The sequence below is a fragment of the Hypanus sabinus genome, unplaced genomic scaffold (assembly GCF_030144855.1).
Source record: "Hypanus sabinus isolate sHypSab1 unplaced genomic scaffold, sHypSab1.hap1 scaffold_1497, whole genome shotgun sequence".
Classification (NCBI taxonomy): domain Eukaryota; kingdom Metazoa; phylum Chordata; class Chondrichthyes; order Myliobatiformes; family Dasyatidae; genus Hypanus; species Hypanus sabinus.
Genome location: NW_026779572.1, coordinates 55,692 through 78,873, shown reverse-complemented (window position 1 = coordinate 78,873; position 23,182 = coordinate 55,692). Strand labels below are relative to the sequence as shown.

Genomic DNA, 23,182 nt, shown 5'->3' with positions numbered 1-23,182 from the left:
CTCTCTCTGCCCCGTCCCCCTTCCTCCTGTGGGATCTCTCTTCCACATCCGCTTCCTTCTGTGTCTTTCCATCCTTTACCTTAGGTGATGTCTCTTCCTCCATCTCCCATCGACATTTCCCGATTCTCAAATCTTCCTCACTGTTTGACTTCTCCCCTTCACACCTGCCCTTTCCGACCGTCTCACATCAGGAACACTTTTCTATCCATTAGGGAATGAGAGAGAATATGTGGAGTTTACAGGGTCACACCGACAGACGAAATTACTGACATTCGGTGAATTCATTGGAGCTGGGCAGTGAGGGACATTGACAGTGATGGGATCTACGATCTGTGAATCACTGAAGGGTTTAATGTTCCCTGAAATATCCGAGTGAGAGAAATGCCCTCAGACGGACGATTTTAATCACAATGTTCATCAATTTGTCTGTTTGTGTTTAGCCTGAACAATAATAAACTGGGGGATTCAGGAGTGAAACTGGTGTCTGCGGCTCTGAGGAACCCGGAGTGTAAAATACAGACACTGTGGTAAGTACCAGACTGTGGGAGATTGTGTTTACAGTCACTGGGTGTCTGACACTGAACATTAATGTGATCAGTAATTGTGTTACTGATAAACACTGGGGATTTGTACCGTCTCCTGTCTCTCTGTGTCCTTCACCCTCACTCTCTCTCATCTCCAGGCTGAGGGATGTCGGTCTCACAGATTCTGGTGCCGAGGATCTCGTCTCCGCTCTCAGTACAAACCCATCACTGACGGAGCTGGACCTGAGTGGTAATAAACTGGGGGATTCAGGAGTGAAACTGGTGTCTGCGGCTCTGAGGAACCCGGAGTGTAAAATACAGAGACTGTGGTAAGTACCAGACTGTGGGAGATTGTGTTTACAGTCACTGGGTGTCTGACACTGAACATTAATGTGATCAGTAATTGTGTTACTGATAAACACTGGGGATTTGTACCGTCTCCTGTCTCTCTGTGTCCTTCACCCTCACTCTCTCTCATCTCCAGGCTGGGGGATGTCGGTCTCACAGATTCTGGTGCCGAGGATCTCGTCTCCGCTCTCAGTACAAACCCATCACTGACGGATCTGGACCTGACATTAAACTCTCTGACAGACCGATCTGTCCCCGCTCTCCGCCGCCTCATCCTGACCCTCCCGAGTCTGAAGTGGATCTGGTGAGTGTTTGTGTTAATGTTCAATGTGATAAAATATCAGCGGATCCGCCGGTTTTCTGGTGATATTTGTCTGTGAGTGTTGTTGAAACATTAACCCCGGTCCCCTGTTACTGACACTGTTGTGTGATCTGTTTATTTCATCTTTATTCTCCCATCTGTTTCAGGCTGCGGGGGAATCGGTTCAGTGAGACCGGGATGAAGGAACTGAGATCTCTACAGGAACCCAGACCCGGACTGAGAGTGGGTCTGTGAACATCTGAATGTGGGGAATCGGTTCAGTGAGACCGGGATGAAGGAACTGAGATCTCTACAGGAACCCAGACCCGGACTGAGAGTGGATCTGTGAACATCTGAATGTGGGGAATCGGTTCAGTGAGACCGGGATGAAGGAACTGAGATCTCTACAGGAACCCAGACCCGGACTGATGGTGGATCTGTGAACATCTGAATGTGGTGAATCGGTTCAGTGAGACCGGGATGAAGGAACTGAGATCTCTACAGGAACCCAGACCCGGACTGATGGTGGATCTGTGAACATCTGAATGTGGTGAATCGGTTCAGTGAGACCGGGATGAAGGAACTGAGATCTCTACAGGAACCCAGACCCGGACTGATGGTGGATCTGAATGTGTGAACATCCCCGCCCGCGGGATGGGGACATTTGGCCGACTCCCCGCCCTCCCCTTTAACTCCCGCCCTTACCTTTAACGGCCGCGCGCCGGGGCTGATGCCCAACGGTTTTAACGGAACCGGCTCGGGCCTCGCGCTGTGTGCGTCGCTCGCAGCGGTCCCGCAGTGACGTGTTTCCGCCTGTTGTCCGGCGGGGCAGCTTCCGCCGGAAGTGCGTGTTGGAGACTCCCCACGTGACTCCCCGGGGAATTACCCGGACAGGAAGAGCCCGGGGTCCGGGGCTCAGTCTGGGACACCGGTGTCCCGGGGTGGGGGGATGGTCCCGGGAGAATCCTTTTGCCCCCTTTGCTGAGGACGGAGCATTCGGCAGCCTGGCCGATATAATGATGTTAAATGGACAAATCCCTCGGCAGTGACCCTGGATCTGCAGCGATCCCGGACACGGCCCCGAAGTGTGATTTTATAATCAGTTTTATAATTTTATAATCAGTTCCCCGATGCAGAGTGACGGTGAGAAACGGGACTGGTTATTATTCAACCGGTCACCCCTTGTCGCCGGTCAGTTAATTGTGTGTGACTGTCAGCAGATTATTTATTACCGCACGTTAGCAGCTCACACATTGTTTCATTGATATATCTCATAAAAAATCATTAAACCAATGTATCATCCTGTCTTGTGTCGGAATCGAGTTTTATTTGAAGTTTCTATTGCCCTCCACACCCTGTGCACTGCAACAGTGGGTCGGAGCTCCTCACACTGACACAGTAGCATCTCAGCTCCAGGCTGAGGGAGGTTGGACAAGCAGAGTCTTGGAGCCCCGGATCTCATCTCCACCAAAGCCCATTTCTGGCAAATTGACCCCCGCAGTTAAAATCGACGTGAATCCACTGAGGTCCCGAGTAAGAGACTGAAGGGGGTGGAAAACCGGCGTCAGACACAGAGTGAATCACCCTACACACCGTCCCATCAGACACTCCCGGTGTCAGACACAGAGTGAATCTCCCTCCACACCGTCCCATCACACACTCCCGGGGTCAGACACAGAGTGAATCTCCCTCCACACCGTCCCATCACACTCTCCCGGGGTCAGACTCAGAGTGAATCTCCCTCCGCACGGTCACATCACACACTCCCGGGGTCAGACACAGTGTGAATCTCCCTCCACACCGTCCCATCACACTCTCCCGGGGTCAGACTCAGAGTGAATCTCCCTCCGCACGGTCACATCACACACTCCCGGTGTCAGACACAGAGTGAATCACCCTCCACACCGTCCCGTCACACACTCCCGGGGTCAGACACAGAGTGAATCACCCTCCTCACCGTCCCATCACACACTCCCGGGGTCTGACACAGAGTGAATCTCCCTCCACACCGTCCCATCACACTCTCCCGGGGTCAGACTCAGAGTGAATCTCCCTCCACACCGTCCCGTCACACACTCCCGGGGTCAGACACAGAGTGAATCACCCTCCTCACCGTCCCATCACACACTCCCGGGGTCTGACACAGAGTGAATCTCCCTCCACACCGTCCCATCACACTCTCCCGGGGTCAGACTCAGAGTGAATCTCCCTCCACACCGTCCCATCAAACAATTCCGGGGTCAGACACAGAGTGAATCTCCCTCCACACCGTCCCATCACACAATCCCGGGGTCAGACAGAGAGTGAATCTCCCTCTGCACCGTCCCATCACACACTCCCGGGGTCAGACAGAGAATGAATCTCCCTCCACACCGTCCCATCACACTCTCCCGGGGTCAGACTCAGAGTGAATCTCCCTCCACACCGTCCCATCACACACTCCCGGGGTCAGACACAGAGTGAATCTCACTCCACACCGTCCCCTCACACACTCCCGGGGTCAGACACAGAGTGAATCTCCCTCCACACCATCCCATCACACACTCCCGGGGTCAGACACAGAGTGAATCTCCCTCCACACCATCCCATCACACTCTCCCGGGGTCAGACACAGAGTGAATCTCCCACCACACCGTCCCCTCACACACTCCTGGGGTCAGACACAGAGTGAATCTCCCTCCACACCGTCCCATCACACTCTCTCGGGGTCAGACACAGAGTGAAACTCCCTTTACACCGTCCCATCACACACTCCCGGGGTCAGACACAGAGTGAATCTCCCTCCACACCATCCCATCACACACTCCCGGGGTCAGACACAGAGTGAATCTCCCTCCACACCATCCCATCACACACTCCCGGGGTCAGACACAGAGTGAATCTCCCTTTACACCATCCCATCACACACTCCCGGGGTCAGACACAGAGTTAATCTCCCTCCACACCATCCCATCACACTCTCCCGGGGTCAGACACAGAGTGAATCTCCCACCACACCGTCCCCTCACACACTCCCGGGGTCAGACACAGAGTGAATCTCCCTCCACACCGTCCAATCACACTCTCCCGGGGTCAGACACAGAATGAGTCTCCCTCCGCACCGTCCCATCGCACACTCCCGGGGTCAGACGCAGAGTGACTCTCCCTCCGCACTGTCCCATCACACACTCTCGGGGTCAGACACAGAGTGAATCTCTCTCCACACCGTCCCATCACACACTCCCAGCATCAGACACAGAGTGAATCTCCCTCCACACCATCCCATCACACACACCCGGGGTCAGACGCAGAGCGAATCGCCCTACACACCGTCCCATCAGACACTCCCGGTGTCAGACACAGAGTGAATCTCCCTCCACACCGTCCCATCACACACTCCCGGGGTCAGACACAGAGTGAAGCTCCCTCCACACCGTCCGATCACACACTCCCGGGGTCAGACACAGAGTGAAGCTCCCTCCACACCGTCCCATCACACACTCCCGGGGTCAGACACAGAGTGAATCTCCCTCCACACCGTCCCATCACACAATCCCGGGGTCAGACACAGAGTGAATCTCCCTCCACACCATCCCATCACACACACCCGGGGTCAGACGCAGAGCGAATCGCCCTCCACACCGTCCCATCAGACACTCCCGGTGTCAGACACAGAGTGAATCTCCCTCCACACCGTCCCATCACACAATCCCGGGGTCAGACACAGAGTGAATCTCCCTCCACACCATCACATCACACACACCCGGGGTCAGACGCAGAGCGAGTCGCCCTCCACACCGTCCCATCACACAATCCCGGGGTCAGACACAGAGTGAATCTCCCTCCACACCATCCCATCACACACACCCGGGGTCAGACACAGAGTGAATCTCCCTCCACACCGTCCCATCACACAATCCCGGGGTCAGACACAGAGTGAATCTCCCTCCACACCGTCCCATCACACACTCCCAGTGTCAGACACAGAGTGAATCTCCCTCCACACCGTCCGATCACACACTCCCGGGTTCAGACACAGAGTGAAGCTCCCTCCTCACCTGCCATCTGAAGGCTTGTTCATGAAGCCCCACCTCATGACGGTCGGAAACCCGGCCCCTCCCAGACCCCTCAGCCCGGACGTCTTCACCTCCCCGAGGATCCAGTCCGCCCCCTTCAGCAGGATCTCCTTCGTCTTGTACCAGTCGCCCCGCCGTAGCGCCCCCTTCAGCCTGGGGGGACAAGAGTGGAGGGGAGCGGGAAGAAGGTGAAAAGAGTGAGGGGATTGAAAAAGATTTATGTCCTGTTATCACCCTGATAGCGAGGGAGTGCCCCCAATTTCCTGTGAGTTATGGAGCGTCCGAATTTCCCTGGCAGATCAGGGAGTGCTGACATTCACGTCCCAGATGGAGGCAACTCAGAATTGATAACCCTTCGCCTTGGGGGCTTCAGAAAAGTCACCCCCTCCCGTTAAGTACGGGGGCATCACAAGTTCCCCCGCCCTTAAAAAATGAGCAGCCAGAAAGATCCATTACTCAAACAGGGGACGTCCGCAACTACGCCAACCCCTCTGTCTGGGGACGTCCACAAATTCCCCAACCCCTCTCTTACGGGACGTCCACAAATACCCCAACTGCTGAATTAGGGAACGTCCACAAATACCCCAACCCCTGGTTTAGGGGACGTCCACAACTACCCCAACCACTGAATTAGGGAACATCCACAAATACCCCAACCCCTCTATTACGGGACGTCCACAAATACCCCAATCTCTGAGGGAACGTCCACAAATACCCCAATCCCTGAATGAGGGATCGTCCACAAATTTCCCAATCCTGGAATGAGGGAACGTCCACAAGTTCCCCAATCCCTGAATGTGGGAACGTCCACAAATACCCCAATCCCTGAATGAGGGAATGTCCACAAATTCCATCCCGCTCCCCCCTCAGTGGAGTGCCTGCATTTTCCCTTCCACTGTCTGGAAGCGTCACCGTGATGTTATCCCTGTAAGAGAGCGTCCCCGTTTTCCTCCCCTCACAGTGAGAGGACACCTCTCTCCCTGAGCCTGCGACCATCTCCCCTCGGTTAGGGATCGCCTCTGAATTCCTCTCACCTCCAGTCGTGCCTGCCATACAGGTTGGTGAAGATACGGTCCTCATCCTTCAGCGGGCCGTATTTGGTCTTGGCAGGAGCCTCTTGTGATAGGAGGGAGGGGCACCGTCGTCAGCGAGATCCCACCCTCCGACAACTGTGACCGGTGGGGGGAGTCGAGTGAAGGGGGGGGGGACCTCGGGGTACGAGGTAGGACACGCACCGTGAACGGTGGGGAGTGTCGAGGGACGGTGGGACCTCGGTGTACGAGGTAGGACACAGACAGTGAACGATGGGGAGTATCGAGGGACGGGGTGACATCGGCGTACGAGGGTAGGACACACACCGTGAACGGTGGGGAGTGTCGAGGGACGGGGGGACCTCGGGGTACGAGGGTGGGACATGCACCATGAACGGTGGGGGTGCCGAGGGATAGGGGGACCTCGGCGTACGAGGTAGGACACACACCGTGAACGGTGGGGAGTGCCGAGGGACGGAGGGACATCGGTGTACGAGGGTGGGACCTGCACCGTGAATGGTGGGTAGTGTCGAGGGACAGGCTGACCTCGGCGTACGAGGGTAGGACATGCACCGTGAACGGTGGGGGAGTGTCGAGGGACAGGGGGACCTCGGCGAACGAGGGTAGGACACGCACCGTGAACGGTGGGGAGTGTCGTGGGACTGGGGGACTTCGGTGTATGAGGGTAGGACACGCACCGTGAATGGTGGGTAGTGTCGAGGGACAGGGGGACCTCGGCGTACGAGGGTAGGACACGCACCGTGAACGCTGGGGAGTGTCGAGGGACGGAGGGACATCGGCGTACGAGGGTAGGACATGCACCGTGAACGATGGGGTGTGTAGAGGGACAGGGGGATCTCGGCGTACGAGGGTAGGACACGCACCGTGAACGGTGGGGAGTGTCGAGGGACGAGGGGACCTCGGCGTACGAGGGTAGGTCACGCACCGTGAACGGTGGGGAGTGTCGAGGGACGGGGGGACCTCGGCGTACGAGGGTCGGACACGCACAGTGAACGGTGGGGAGTGTCGAGGGACGGGGGGACCTCGGCGTACGAGGGTAGGACACGCACCGTGAACTGTGGGGAGTGTCGAGGGACGGGGGGACCTCGGCGTACGAGGGTAGGACACACACCGTGAACGGTGGGGAGTGTCGAGGGACGGGGGGACATCGGCGTACGAGGGTAGGACACACACCGTGAACGGTGGGGAGTTTCGAGGGACGGGGGGACATCGGCGTACGAGGGTAGGACACACACCGTGAACGGTGGGGAGTGTCGAGGGACGGGGGGACCTCGGTGTACGAGGGTAGGACATGCACCGTGAACGGTGGGGAGTGTCGAGGGTCGGGGTGACATCGGCGTACGAGAGTAGGACACACACCGTGAACGGTGGGGAGTGTTGAGGGACGGGGTGTCATCGGCGTACGAGGGTAGGACACGCACCGTGAACGGTGGGGAGTGTCGAGGGATGGGGGACCTCGGCGTACGAGGGTAGGACAGGCACCGCGAACGGTGGGGAGTGTCGAGGGACAGGGGGGACCTCGGCGTACGAGGGTAGGACTAGCACCGTGAACGGTGGGGAGTGTAGAGTGACAGGGGGATCTCGGCGTACAAGGGTAGGACACGCACCGTGAACGGTTGGGAGTGTCGAGGGATGGGGGACCTCGGCGTACGAGGGTAGGACACACACCGTGAACGGTGGGGAGTGTCGAGGGACAGGGGGACCTCAGCGTACGAGGGTGGGACACACACCGTGAACGGTGGGGAGTGTCGGGGGACAGGGGGACACATGTAAAGGACTGTCTGGGGCCCTGAACGGAGGTGAGCGGGCAGGCGAGGTCCCGGAGGACTGATGGATGATTCGCCGGTAAGGAAGGGGACCGGGATCATCCTGGGAACTAGAGAATGGCGACTGCCCCATCAGCAGCCGGACAGAATTCTCAGCAATAGGATTTATGGGCACTTGGAAACCCTTGGCCTAATTGTGGACTGCCAGCTTGGCTCTGTGCGGAGCAAGTCAGGAAAATGATTCCGGGATTGTGAGGAATCGCAAAAGGTCGGTTTGCAGGGGCAGCAGGCTATCAAGAAGGGAAATAGGACTCTGGCCTTCGTTGCTGGAGGGGTCGAATTCAAGAGCAGGGAGGTCATGCTGTAACTGTACAGGGTACTGGTGAGGCCGCACCGGGAGTACTGTGTGCAGTTCCGGTCTCCTTACTCGAGGAAGGATATACTGGCTTTGGAGGCAGTGCAGAGGAGGCTTACCGGGCTGATTCCAGGGCTGAAGGGGTTAACCTATGAGGAGAAATTGAGTCGCCTGGGACTGTACTCTCTGGAGTTCAGAAGAATGAGAGGGGATCTTATAGAAACAGACAAAATTTTGGAAGGGACAGATAAGATAGATGTAGGAAAGCTGTTTCCATTGGTGGGTGAGACTCGAACTAGGGGACATTGCCTCAAGATTCAGGGGAGAAGATTTAGGACGGAGATGGGGAGAAACTGTTTTTCCCAGAGAGTGGTGAATCTGTGGAATTCTCTGCCCAGGGAAGCAGCTGAGGCTTCCTCACTAAATATACTTAAGAAACAGTTAGGTAGGTTTTTACACAGCAAAGTATTTAAGGGTTCTGGGGAAAAGGCAGGTGGATGGAGCTGAGTTTACGGACAGATCGGCCATCATCTCATTGAATGACTGAACAGGATCGATGGGCCGGATGGCCTACTCCTGCCCCTATTTCTTATGTTATGTTCTTAAATCAATTACAGTGTATTGGATAGATTACAAATCCGTGCAAAAAGCAGAAATAATATATTTATTAAAAAGCGAGGTAGTGGCCAAGGGTTCAGTGTCCATTTCGGAATCGGATGGCAGAGGAGAGGAAGCTGTTCCTGAATCACTGAGTGTGTGTCTTCAGGCTCCTGTACCCCCTCCCTGATGGTAACAGTGAGAAAAGGGCATGCCCTGGGTGCTGGGGATCCTTAATAACAGACGCCGCCTCTCTGAGACACCGCTCCCTGAAGATGTCCTGGGTACTTTGTAGGCTAGGACCCAAGATGGAGCTGACCAGATTTACAACCCTCTGCAGCCTCCTCCGGCCCAGTGCAGTAGCCCCTCCACCCCAGACAGCGATGCGGCCTGTCGGAGTGCTCCCGGGAGCCTCATCGAGACGCCTGCGGTGCGAGGGATCGACGGACAGTTGCCTGTTTGGATTCAGGACCGGCTTGCCCGCGGGAGACGGAGGGTCGTGGTGGATGGGACTTATTCAAGGTGGAGGTCTGGAATTGACGGCTTTGTGGCAAAGTTTGCGGATGATACGAAGGGGGGCGGAGAGATAGGTAGTGCCGAGAAAGCAACGCGATTGCAGAAGGACTTAGACAAATTGGAAGACTGGGCAAAAAAGTGTCAGATGGAATACAGTATTTTGGTAAAAAGGAACAAGAGTGTGGACTATTCTCTCACCGGGGAGAAGGTTCGAACATCAAGAGGTGCAGAGTGACTTGGGAGACCTCGTGCAGGACTCCTGGAAGGTTAATTCTGAGGCCGAGTCTGTGGTAAAAAAGGCAAATGCAATGCTGGCGCTTATTTAAACAATAGACTATAGGTGCAGGAGTCGGCCATTCAGCCCTTTGAACCAGCACCGCCATTCAATGTAATCATGGCTGATCATCCACAATCAATACCCCTTTCCTGCCCTCTCCCCATATCCCTGGGCTCCGCTATCTTTAAGAGCTCTATCTTTCTTGAAAGCAGCCAGAGAATTGGCCTCCACTGCCTTCTGGGGCAGAGCATTCCACATATCCACCACTCTCTGGGTGAAAAAGTTTTTCCTCAACTCCGTTCTAAATGGCCTACCCCTTATCCTTAAACTGTGGCCTCTGGTTCTAGACTCCCCCAACATCCGGAACATTTTTCCTGCCTCTAGCATGTCCAATCAGTTAATAATCTTATATGCTCAATCGGATCCCCTCTTATCCTTCTAAATTCCAGTGTATACAAGCTCAGTCTCTCCAATCTTTCAACATGACAGTCCCGTGAACCTACGCTCCACTCCCTCAATAGCAAGAATGTCCTTCCTCAAATTTGGAGACCAAAACTTCACACAATACTCCAGGTGGGGTCTCACCAGGGCCCTGTACAACTGCGGAAGGAGCTCTTTGCCTCGATACTCAACCCGTCTTGTTATGAAGGCCAACATGCCATTAGCTTTCTTCACTGCCTGCTGTACCTGCATGCTTACTGTCCGTGACTGATGTACAAGAACACCTAGATCTCGTTGTACTTCCCCTTTTCCTAACTTGACACCATTTAGACATCATTCCCTCCCTTCCTCTCCCACATTCCCTCCCCTCACTCTATCATTCCCTCCCCTCCTCTCCTTCACTCTGTCATTCCCTTCCTTCCTCTCCCTCATTCTCTCCCCCTCCCTCACTCCAACATTCCCTCCACCTCGTCTCCCTCACTCCATCATTCTCCCCCTGCTCTCCCTCACTCCATCATTCCCTCCTCTCCCTCACTCCATTATTCCCTCCCCCTCCTCTCCCTCACTCCATCATTCCCTCCTCTCCCTCTCCATCATTCCCTCCTCTCCCTCACTCCATTATTCCCTCCCCCTCCTCTCCCTCACTCCATCATTCCCTCCCCCTCCTCTCCCTCACTCCATCATTCTCTCCCCTCCTCTCCCTCACTCCATCATTCCCTCCTGTCCCTCACTCCATCATTCTCTCCCCTCCTCTCCCTCACTCCATCTTTCCCTCCTCTCCCTCACTCCGTCATTCCCTCCTCTCCCTCACTCCATCATTCCCTCCTCTCCCTCACTCCATTATTCCCTCCCCTCAACACACACACAACACTGGTGGAACACAGCATATATAGGGAGTAGCACTGTCGGCATCTCAGGCCGAGACCCTTCCGTGTTTGCGTTTTTAAATTCTCTCCTCTCCCTCCCTCCATCCATCACTCACTCCCCACAACCACTTGCCCCCTTCTCTCACTCACCCTCACCTCTTCGATGTCCCTCCGCCCGGAAGCGGAAACGCGACCGGGTCACGTGGGGCCGCCCCAGCGCCACCTTTGTTCGGGGAACCCTCCAGACAGAGGGTCTCGGCCCGAAACATTGACTGCCCGTTCCCGCGGATGCTGAGTTCCTCCAGCTTTGTTTGTACCTGTTGCTTGGGCGCCAGCATCTGCAGTGTGCTTGGCCTTTACCGCTCCCTCCAAACCCGCGGCAAACCTCCGCCATCTTGGAGAGGGGCAAACACCCGCGCATACGTCCCGCCCCCCTCTGTGATTGGCTGGGGCACGCTTCTTGCGGTCCTCCAGCGTTCACCCTCCGATTCGCCAGTGTTCCTATCACTCTCCCGCCCCGTTGCCCGTCTGCTCCGACAGTCCGCTTCCGATTGGACCAGATAAACATCACTCTCCCTCCCATGGGGCGGGACTCCAGGTGTGAACATCTCCACGTGGAAACAGGCCCGCAGGGATACAAATACCATCACGTCGAGTAGAAGCTTAAAACTGGGCCTCTGAATTCCTGATCACTGCTCCCACTGCAGACAACAGTCTGGCTGGAAATAAAGATCCGCAAAATATAATAACAATATTATGTTTCTGTGTGGGTATATTTTCAGGTTGTTGCCTTCAGTCCAACCAGTGAGCCGAGGGACATTTGGCTGTATTTGGAGTTATGGGTTAGAGATCGGGTTAGTTCCTAATGAAGGGTCTGGGCCCGAAAGGTCGACCATTTACCCTTTTCCATATCTGCTGCCTGGCCTGCTGAGTTCTTTCGGAGTTCTGTGTGTGTTCCTTCGTGTTTCAGCATCAGCAGATCTTCTCCATGATTAGGACGTGCGGGTTGTTTTTCTGTGAATCTCGGAGCGCCGTGTCTGTGTGCGAGCATCGGCCCTGGATGTAGGACGGGTTCCAACAGGCAGGCATTCCGCAGAACAGGATGCGGCCTCTCCGCTGAGATCCGGTCCAACCGGCTCCACTTTCCCCGCTCACGTTCAGCTGTGAGCAAAGTTCTCACGAGTTTATCTTTAACTATCTGTTTTCAGCAGAAAGCAATAGACTCCAGGATGGGATGGAATATAGAATGAGATGCAAGGCTATTGTCACAGCTGCTGCCCAACTTTCCGTGTGTTTCACGATTCCTTTAAATAAATCAGTCTGAGACATTCTCCTTTCCAAGCCGCGTGGTTATTCAGTGTCATTGCTTCTTACAGCGAGTGTGAGAGCGAGCGGTGATGGGACCCTGCCCCTGGGAATTTGAAACCTGCACAAAAAAAGATGGTTTGCAATGAACTGAAGGGGACTAATAGCCTCGTGGGAACGTTTGCTTGTGGTGTACGGGAGGGAGCTGGGGGTTGAAAACGGGAGTGGGAGGAGGATATAAACCGGAGTGCCAGACCTGACAGTGGAGAGTTGGCGGAGGCAGATATTGTTCAGACATTAGACAAGTTCAAGCGTCAAATAATTGAGCACAGTTGGACGAAAGCCCTGGGCTGCAGATAGTTCAATGCAAGAAGTATGGTAGGAAAGGCGGACGAGTTCTGTTCCAGTCACGTATCAAAACCAAGTCAATAGACAATAGACAAAAGACAGCAGGTACAGGAGTAGGCCATTCGGCCGTTCTAGCCAGAACCGCCTTTCACTGTGATCTTGGCTGATCATACACAATCAGTACCCCGTTCCTGCCCTCTCCACATATCCCTTGACCCTGCTATCTATAAGAGCTCTACCTAACTCTCTCTTGAATGCATCCAGAGAACTGGCCTCCACTGCCCTCTGGGGCAGAGCATTCCACATATCCACCAGTCTCTGGGTGAAAACGTTTTTCCGCATCTCTATTCTAAATGGCCTAACCCTTATTCTTAAACTGCGGCCTTTAGTTCTGGACTCACCCATCAGCGGGAGCATGCTTCCTGCCTCCAGCGTGTCCACTCCCTTAAGAATCTTATATGTTTCAATCAGATCCCCTCTCATCCTTCTAAATTCCAGTGTATACAAGCCCAGTTGCTCCAATCTTTCAACATATGACAGCCCCGCCATTCCGGGAATTAACCTCGTGAACCTACGCTCCACTCCCTCAATAGCAAGAATGTCCTTCCTCAAATTTGGAGACCAAAACTGCACACAATACTCCAGGTGGGGTCTCACCAGGGCCCTGTACAGCTACAGAAGGAGCTCTTTACTCCTATACTCAATTCCTCTTGTTCTAACGGCCAGCATGCCATTAGCTTTCTTCAATGCCTGCTGTACCTGCATGCTTGCTTTCATTGACTGATGTACAAGAACACCAGGATCTCGTTGTTCTTCCCCTTCTCATAACTTGACACCATTCAGATAGCAATCTGCCTTCCTGTTCTTGCCACCAAAGTCAATAACTTCACATTTATCCATATTAAACTGTTTCTGCCATACATTTGCCCACTCACCCAACCTGTCCAAGTCACCCTGCATTCTCATAACATCCTCCTGACATTTCACACTGCCACCCAGCTTTATTTCATTGGCAAATTTGCTAATGTTACTTTTAATCCCTTCATCTAAATCACTAATCTATATTGTAAACAGCTGCGGTCCCAGCACCAAACCTTGTGGTACCCCACTGGTCAAAGCCTGCCATTCCGAAAGGGACCCGTTAATCGCTACTCTTTATTTCCTGTCAGCCAGCCAATTTTCAATCCATGTCAGTACTCTGCCCCCAATACCATGTGCCCTAATTTTGCCCACTAATCTCCTATGTGGGACTTTATCAAAAGCATTCTGGAAGTCCAGGTACACTACATCCACTGGCTCTCCCTTGTCCATTTTCATAGTTACATCATCAAAAGACTCCAGAAGATTAGTCAAGCATGATTTTCCCTTCATAAATCCATGCTGACTCGGACTGATCCTTCTACTGCTATCCAAATGTGTCGTAATTTCCTTTTTAATAATTGACTCCAACATCGTTCCCACCACTGACGACAGGATAACCGGTCTACAATTCCCTGTTTTCTCTCTCCCTTCTTGCTTGAAAAGTGGGACAACATTAGCCACCCTACAATCAGCAGGAACTGTTCCTGAATCTATAGAACATTGGAAAATGATTACCAATGCGTCCACGATTTCTAGAGCCACCTCTTTAAGTACCCTGGGATGCAGACCATCAGGTCTCGGGGACTTATCAGCCTTCAGACTCAACAATCTATCCAACGCCGTTTCTTGCCTGATATCAATTTCCTTCAGTTCATCCTGGGACATCTGGGAGATTGTTTGTGTCTTCCCCAGTGAAGACAGATCCAAAGTACCTGTTCAACTCATCTGCCATTTCCTTGCTCCCCATAATAAATTCACCCGTTTCTGTCTTCAATGGCCCAATTTTGGTCTTAACTTTTTTTTGCTGTTCACATACCTAAAGAAGCTTTTACTATCCTCCTTTATATTCTTGGCTAGTTTGCCTTCATACCTGATTTTTTCTTGGCGTATTGCCTTTTTTGTTATCATCTGTTGCTCTTTAAAACTTCCCAGTCCTCCGGTTTCCCGCTCATCATGCACTGTTATACTTCTTCTCTTTTATTTTTACACTGTCCTTTGCTTCCTCGTCAGCCATGGCCGCCCCTTACTCCCCTTAGGATCTTTCTTCCTCTATGGAATGAGCCAATCCTGCACCTTCTGCATTGTTCCCAGAAATACCTGCCATTGTTGTTCCACTGTCTTCCCTGCTGGTGTATTGTTCCATTGAACTTTGGCCAGCTCCTCCCTCATAGCTCCATAGCTCCCTTTGTTCAACTGTAATACTGACACATCCGATGTTCCCTTCTCCCTGAACACACACTGAGCACACTTACGTTGGAGAAGTTAAGCGTGCTGGAATCCCTTTTCAGATGCTGCAGAGTCTCCGAAGCTCATATAGAGAACGATGAAGAATGAGTCACTGAATCTGCAAGCGGCTGACGCAGACGGATTTGTGGACAGCCGTAGAGAATGGGGTGTTGTAGTTCTTCACTTCTCACAACTAACAGGCCGGGAAGTGGGGCAGATAGCACTAACAAATCGGTAATCATCTCGCTGAAGTTTGAATGTGTAGAGGGGCCGAATGGTCGGCTGCTGGCCCGTTATACATTTTACTGAGCTAATAACTGTAACGAGCTGAAAATTATCATGCAATAAATCTTAAGTACAATAATCTTTAACTTCCCGTAATCTCATTGTTACCTTATTTTTTGTTGTCAATTAAATTCCGACCTCCGTTTGGAGTTAAATATTAACTTTATTTTTTATTCGACGACTCTCAAGGTGTTACTGAAAGTGCATAAACCTCCCTCAGCAAGCGGTATCTTTACTGATGAGTAGCCAACAAATGGATTTCTAATCTGGGCGACATTACCGTGATCCGCATGCTGTGTGGTTTTATCCCATCACCTCAGATGTAAACAGACGGGTTAATCTGCAACCGGACACCATGTAATTCAGGGAAGAGTTAGAGGGGCAAGGTGAAGGGAAATGAGGATTTTATTTTTCAGCCAGAGGGACTGAGTGAGGAGCAAGTGTATTCGACGCAGTGTAATTTTTCCATTACAAACCAAGTATCTGGATGAGCATATTAAACACCAGGACCGAGCAGACGGGGACTCGGCCTACACACTGGGATTACACGATACAGGGATTGTTCGGCCAGCAATATGAGCCGAATGTTCTGTCTCCATGTTGTGTGATCCTGAAGCTCAATGGCCGATCGGATGCGGCACTGGGATTTTCATCACAGAGGATGTTATCCTCCGTGCTTCGATTGGTGCTACCGATGAGATGGTCCACTACACACAGGGGATTGTGAAAGTGTTGATATTAGCAAGTGTGGCCGGAAAGATAAATAGATGGATAGATAGATGGCTAGTTGGACAGATGGATAGATAGATAGATAGATAGATAGATAGATAGATAGATAGATAGATAGATAGATAGATAGATAGATAGATAGATAGATAGATAGATAGATAGATAGATAGATAGATAGATAGATCGATCGATAGATAGATAGATAGATAGATAGATAGATAGATAGATAGATAGATAGATAGATAGATAGATAGATAGATAGATAGATAGATAGATATATAGATAGATAGATAGATAGATAGATAGATAGATAGATAGATAGATAGATAGAGCGAGAGGGAAAGAGAGAGAGAAAGAGGGGGAGAGATAGACAGGGGGTAGAGAGAGAGGGGAGAGAGAGAGAGAGTGCACATTGTTGTGTGCTCAAAGACGGAGCCAACATGAGAGCAAAATTCTTCATCTATACTTTTTTTTTGCTTTTAAAAACCGGCATAATGTTCCTGGATATTTATTAGTTGAAATCAATGGCATTCTTGATCAGAAGATTTACCGTTCCTCAGAGGTCGCATGTTAACTTGTCAGTAAATCAATTGAAGTTGATTAACAAGTGGAATTGTCGGCATTCATCCCAATTTCCGTTTGTTTTGTCTACTCTGATATTCCGGACTCCGCCGCCATCAGTTGATCATGGTTCAACTGTGTAGCCTTAAGCTCCTCCGTCCAATTCCCTGTCTTTCCAATATTTATCAATTTCCACCATAAGTATGTCTAACGATCATGCCCCGATCTCGGTCGTGGGTAAAGTTTCAGAGATTTCCCGCCCTCCGAGTGAAAACTTGTCCGAAAACCCAGCTTCTCAAAGGCAGAACATTTATTTGGTGACTATGTCGCTTTGTTCGTGACTGCCCTCTAGTGGAAATAGTTTAGTATCACCCATCGAGCGGGACAGTGCAGGAACAGAGTCTCTGTTAATCGGGAAACGTCAGACCCCTTACTCCCCCCTCCATGACGTCGCGGAACGGAAGTCGCTCTCCTGTTCGTAAGCAGCTATCCGTTTGTCATGAAGACCAATCTGCGGGTCACGATCGTAACTTGGTCTACAGAGCCCCAGCTGATATGATGGGACTCCGGTAACAAGGAGCAATGCCATTATATTTGCAGAAGCCGTGGCTCGTGCCCGTGTAACCAGCAACGATTGAAGTCCTGTGGAAAGCAACGATAAGGTTGAATTAACTTGCGACGCAAAAGGGAACATCGACAAATATCACAAACACCTGAAGGATAATGACAGAATGTCTCGGTCTTCAGAGAAAGCTACTCTGAACATAACCCGTCTTCACAGAAATCACGCAGGAAAATATAAATGTACCATGAGAAATGATTACAGTTGTGATCGCGCTGAGATTTCACTGCAGGTTAACTGTAAGTTTGCAGGTAGCTCATGACATCAAATTACATTCAGTATTACTGATTAAAGAATTACCATCTAGATTTCTGGTGAAGATGGGCCAGACAACATCATGATTCAACTCCAGGGTCCACCTTTGACACGGCAGATGTCATAACAAGTCTGAAATTAATTTGCTCTGCCGAGTCAGTTCCCAATGCTGACAATAGATGGCGCAATGGAACAAACAATGAGCAGGCAGGACAGAACTCTGCCACCGAGTCAGTCAGCAACGTTGAGAATAGAAATGGTACTTGTAAGGTTGATATCAAAGTAACCATAAAAGACAGCGGCCTTTCTGTAAACGTCACTGTTCAGGGCAAGTGAAAGTTTCTGTGGATATTCCACTTCCAACCACCGCTGCAACTTCTGAGCAATTATATTTTACGGTTTTCACCTATTCTATTCTGTCTACTATAGTCGTCAGAGAACAAAATAAAACTATTTATCAGGGACAGGGACTGCGGAACAGAGTAACAGATGTACTAGAGGTCCTTAAGAGATTTACTTATAAGTCAAGGTCCCGGATTTATGTATGTCAAATTTCGGGAGACGTTCAGTTAAGGCTACAGCGAAAAATGTCCCATGCTTGCCAGAACATTTTAAACTCTTCATTTAAAATAATGGAGAACCCTGCCGGTTTATCTGCCACAGAGGGACATTCTGTGCCCTTGCTTGTAAGCAGGATGGTAAATCGCCTCCTTTCAAACCGACAGCTTCATTTGGTATCAGCGCGGAACGTGCAGTGTAGCGCCTGAAGTTCTGAAACGTAGATCAGTTTCGCAGAATACAGAACCCCAAGCAGTGCAAACCAGACTTCACGACGTAAAGGACACAACCAATTTGTGAAGAAAACACAGCTGCTGGACGATTGGTACTGGACGAACCAATCTTGGAGTCAGTTACCGGGGGTAGAAGTAACATCACGTTAAGGGGGAGAAACATAATCTGCTAGAAACACTCAGCAGGTCGGGCAGCATCTGTGAAAGGGGGAACAGAAGTCGACATTGCGATGCAGGTCGAGGAGCAGGCCTAACACTTGTTCCGCTTGCAAGGATAAATGCCCGGAGGGAGATCAGTGGGGAGGGAGAGATGGAGAAGGGCGTCGCGCAGGGGCGATCCATCTGGAAAGCAGAAATCGGGATGGTGTGGTGGGAAAGATGTACTTGGTGGGAGGATCTCACCGGAAGTTGCGTAGGCTCCGGAAAATCCTGTGCTGGAAACGGAGGCTGGGCTCTCTGCTTTGCCATTTGCCGCTTCAGTTCCACATACAACTTTCAAACATCAGGTCCAAATTTCGCAAACAGTCAATGTCTGCCCAGACGGAACCGTATTTCACAACTGTAATCGTTGAATATATTCATGTCAGTCACTATGGAAATAAAACTATTAGAGAACGTTCAAAAATAAGGAAACAGATCAAAATGATGGATATTTTTCCAGTCTGGGAAATCCCAGCCTCTACACCACTCCATCTCCGAACCCACAATCATTCTATTCACACATTCCCTACTCTTTAAACATCTTTACCCCGCGCCCCTCCGATTCTATGACCACTCCTGCCACAAAACCCATCCATGTCTCTGTAACCAACCCCCTGCAAGACTTGGACACTGCTCGGCTGTCGATAAACCCTCCTACCGCTACACCCTCTCAGTGAATCTGTCATGACCCTACACCCCTCTATCCGAACCTCCCCTACCCTTTACCCTTCCTTGTTTCTGAAGCACCCGGCAAGCTCTACACATCTCCCCATTTCGGTCCCCTACAACAACCGTGTCTCTGTAAGCACCTCCATTGCTGTTCCCATCAGAGTCTCTGTAACCCTCTCCGGACCCTAAAATCATTCCCATCTCGGTAACGGCGTGCACTGTTAGTGAACCCTTTAAGATTCCCGGGGAGATTTGGACATTCTGGTGTGAAGATACATTTGTTTTACCCTCTTCGATACTATTTGTGGATGGGACAGAACTGCAAGATGGAATCGGTTGGAACAATTCTCGGGGAATTCTATTCAGATTTGAGGAATCTTCTACCCAGGATGGAAATTGAAGGCGGATCACTGGAGGGGTGGGGGGAATTAAAGAGGACAGGAATACTGCCCGCAGGGTCGTGGTGGTGAGTTGGCGCGGGATCGGAGGTGACGGGGAACCGGGATAGGAGTGTCTGGGGTAGATCCTTGTGAATGTTTGTGTAGGTGAGCGGAGCCGAGTGGTTCCTTCCGTGGTTGTCTCCATGTGTGCACCCGACATCAGATGTTCGGGACACTGCTGGTACAAAACAAGTCTCTGATCTGACAAAACAGGATTCAGCGAGGTTGACACTCGCGAGATGCTTTCCCATTCCTTCTCTCAAAAAAGGCTCGTTGAATTGAGCTTGGGAAGTGTTTGTTACACAATACCAGTTTGCTCAGAACCAACTTCATTTACAACAAAGGAGCCGATTGCAGCTGCAAAAACCAGGCCCACAGCAACCTTATTAACCCATTATAAACGCCCATAGAGAGAGAGAGAGAGAGAGAGAGAGAGAGAGAGAGAGAGAGAGAGAGAGAGAGAGAGAGAGAGAGAGAGAGAGAGAGAGAGAGAGAGAGAGGGGTAGAGAGAGAGAGAGGGAGAGAGAGAGAGAGAGTGAGAGAGAGAGAGAGAGAGTGAGAGAGAGAGAGAGAGAGAGAGAGAGAGAGAGAGAGAGAGAGAGAGAGAGAGAGAGAGAGAGAGAGAGAGAGGGGTGGGGAGAGAGAGAGAGAGAGAGAGAGAGAGAGGGCGTAGAGTGAGATTGAAAGCGGGACTCTGCGGCTGCGCCGCAGCAGAACACTTTGGTCTCTGATCTCCCGTCGGTGCTTTGTGTCCCGGTGTCATTTCTTCCTGGAATGGGAACAAATTTCTGTAAGGACACGCTGGTTCAGGCAGCAGATGTAGAGAGAGACGCATTCTGCGTTTCGGGTCCGAGATCCCGAATGAAGGTACCAGCACCCAAACCATTAACTGGCAGGCAGTGTCCTACGTTTACTTTAACACACCCAGACTGGACATTCCCTTCCCCATCTACCTTTTGGGACATCTGCGATGTCTCTGATTCTCGTTTGGCTGCTGGGTCCAGGACTGGGACCCTGTTGATCTGCGGAGTAGAAACTAGATTTGTAAACTGCACGTCAGCTGGATTTGAACAGGAGTCCAGTTAATGCTGAAGACGCGATCACTGGTGTTTCAGTTTGACCCGCTTTCCCTCCCCCAACATTCCTGAGCTGGTTTCTTGTCATTTCTTGTCTAGTCTTGGTGAAGGGCTTTGGACTGCAACACTGTCCTTCCATGTATTCTGCAAGACTTGTTGAGTCCCTCAAGCTCTGTGTGTGTGTAACTGCTGGGCGTGTGAAAACAACTCTCATGTTATTTTCAGAAATGTGTTCGATGATTTACAACGACAGCGGAGGAGTTTGATCCCGCATCACCCAATTGTTGCAACCTACCCGGGTCCCCGACCGTATTCAATCCTTCAGAAGCGACAACATGTTGGAGTTTGTCGCTTCTGCAACATCGGTCATAGTGCACCCATGGGTGGGGCCGATGCCCGACAGCTCCCGAGTACCTCCCGACCTGCGTGTGTGTGTGTGTGTGTGTGTTTGTGTTTGTGTGCGTGTGTGTGTGTGTGTGTGTGTTTGTGAAGAGCGGGTTAGAGGAAACTGCTGGGGGATGGGTTGTGTGGCCTCTGCTTTAGTATTCATTACAGTCTCATGGATCTGATGCAGCACTTGAGTGTGTTGAGAAGGCTTGGATGTGGAGTGAATCCTATAATTAGTACAGCCTCAGGTCCTGATGGAAAAATAAACTCTTATTTACGACGATGTTTAAATCAGACTGTATTTCGTTCACCATGAACTGGCCTGTGGCGGAGAGGGAGAAAAGTATCAGAAAGTGGGTTCTGTTTGTATCGTTTATTGTTTAATTGAACTGCTGAGGAACTATGAGGAAGTCCTTACCACAGTTTGCCTTTTCTCTCTTACCTGCTGTTCGCAGACAGTGTCGAGTTCGACTCTGCAGTAGTTCCCTTCCTCCACCAGCGACACCCAGTGGCCGATGTGTGCAACGTTAACAGAACTGCATCATCTTTACTCAACAGGGTTATTCCACCAGCCCCTCCTAATCTCCTAATCTCTCACTCCACACCCATCATCTGCTGCTCTGAGGCCGAAGGGCAGAAAAGAGAAGGAGAAGCCCCACTCGGAAAACCGTCTCCCGTGCCTTCACACTGGTGGGGTCCGAAGCCGGCAACTGCCTGCCTGACGGCACTTTGCAAGCAACTTCCCCAATCGTGGCTTTGCCAGCGATTCCTGAGATTCTGTTTTACTGCGGAGATCTCTGAAAGAAGCGCCTCACACCCAGCGGTGACATTTATCTGGCTGTGCTCAACGATAATAGTAAACTGCTGGGACTCACCTGAGAAAGAGAAAATCATATGAGGGAAAAGCGACAGACGCGGAAAGACTTGGGAATTGCACTTAACTCAATCTGTACAGATACCAGGGATCTGTTCTTAGCTTAGTAAGGTCGATAATTATAACCTGATCTTCATGCCTCCTACCACCCGCTACTCTGATGGTTATCCGCCACTGAGGGTTGGAGAGAGTGACCCTCACCCGCCGTTATGTGGAGACAAAGAACGAGAGCTGCGAAGGGCAGTCCCGACATCCCGGGAGAGCAGCGCCGATCTCTGTTACACTCGGAGACTGAGCCGCACTTCCTGGTTTGCGGGTCAGATATCCGGATTCTGACTTCACAAGCGGCAGCGCTGATGGGATCAGAGAGTCTGTACTTTGCTCGAATCTACATCAAATCCTGTGTGTTGTTCTACAACTATCTGCTGCTGTGTGGAATCCGATAATGGTCTCAAAGAGAGTTTCTCTCACCCACCGACATGAAGAGAAAGAGAGAGAGTAAAGTGAACGTCATCCACGCGATCCCGAGAGAGCGGCGCCTGTCTCTGTTACATTCGGAGAGTGAGCCTCATTTCCTGGTCTCCATGAGAGATCCCGAGAGCCCGTTATCTGAAAAGCCGGAGCTGACTGGAGCGCAGAGCGAGAGGGCGGAGAATGAACGAATCTAAAACGCTGGAGAAGTAGAAGGCTATTCGGCCCTCAATACTCTGGTGTCGTCCTCCACCAGATCACGTGGCAATTTCCTCAAAACAACTTCCCTCCCGGATAGGTAGACTGGCTGAGTGTTATCGTCGCAATAATCTTGCAGACGGGGACAGCAAGACCAAGGATGTGACTGTGAACGCCGCGAAGGAGAAGTCGGGAGATCACTCACCAGTCCTCATTGAAGGGTCGGCGGTGGTGAGGGTGAGCAGGTTTAAGCTCCTTCTGAGAGAATCTCTGCTTGGCCTCACATAGTTATACATTCACAAAGAAAGGCACGTCAGCGGCTGTATTCCATCAGGTGATAGAAACATAGAAACAGAGAAAGCCTACAGCACAATGAAGGCCCTTCGGCCCACAAAGCTTGAAGAGATTTGGTATGAGTATGTCACCAAAAACTGGGAAATGTTCGCACATGCGAGGCGGAGAGTATTCTGACTGTTTCCATCACCGTCTGGTGTGCAGGCTGCAATGCACAGGATCGACACAGTTTGCATAGGCTTGTGAACAAAAATCACATTCATCACAGTGC

General features: G+C 51.4%; 1 long non-coding RNA gene across 1 annotated transcript; it reads left to right on the top strand.

The window, feature by feature from the left end:
• Window positions 1-375: 375 nt before the first annotated feature.
• On the top strand, window positions 376-1,884 carry LOC132387050 (uncharacterized). Its single transcript, XR_009509746.1, has 3 exons — window positions 376-527; window positions 683-853; window positions 1,009-1,884. It is a non-coding gene; the product is annotated as an uncharacterized LOC132387050 (long non-coding RNA).
• Window positions 1,885-23,182: the final 21,298 nt, after the last annotated feature.